Source organism: Lithobates pipiens, unplaced genomic scaffold (assembly GCF_037356315.1).
Source record: "Lithobates pipiens isolate NorthernLeopardFrog02 unplaced genomic scaffold, aLitPip1_a1.2 Scaffold_30, whole genome shotgun sequence".
NCBI classification, from domain to species: Eukaryota; Metazoa; Chordata; class Amphibia; order Anura; family Ranidae; genus Lithobates; species Lithobates pipiens.
The window spans coordinates 48738679-48739174 of NW_027507791.1; positions in this window are offsets into that span (position 1 = coordinate 48738679).

A 496-nucleotide genomic window follows, 5' to 3' on the forward strand; every position below is an offset into this window, starting at 1 on the left:
GCTTTGTTCTGAGCGGCTTCCTGTTCATTCACAAACTGAAGCATAGTAGTTTGCTTCAGTTTATGACTAGACACAGGAGTGATTGGTAGCAATCGCTCACTGTGTCCATTCAGCAAAAGAAGGGGCCAGTAAATGACATATTTACCGGCCCCTTCCCAGCCTCTCCATCCTGAAACATTCCCCGCAGCAGCCAGTGGGGGAGGAAAGGAGGAAGCCAGCAGCAGGGGATGTGTCAGGATGGGAGGGCCCCCGGGAAGGGGTCCATAAATTTGTCATTTACCAGCCCCTTCCTATTCTGGGTGGAGGGGGTTGAACACGAGGGGACACAGAGGGGGACCAGGCATCAGGGGAAATCTTTGCCGCACAAGGTGATTAGGGTGTGCCCAGGCAAACCCTGTGCGCATGCAAAAACATTTATTTTTGCCCAACTGGAACACAACCAATACACATGCAGATTTCCCGAACGAACGACTATGCACATTTTTTCTTTTTTTAG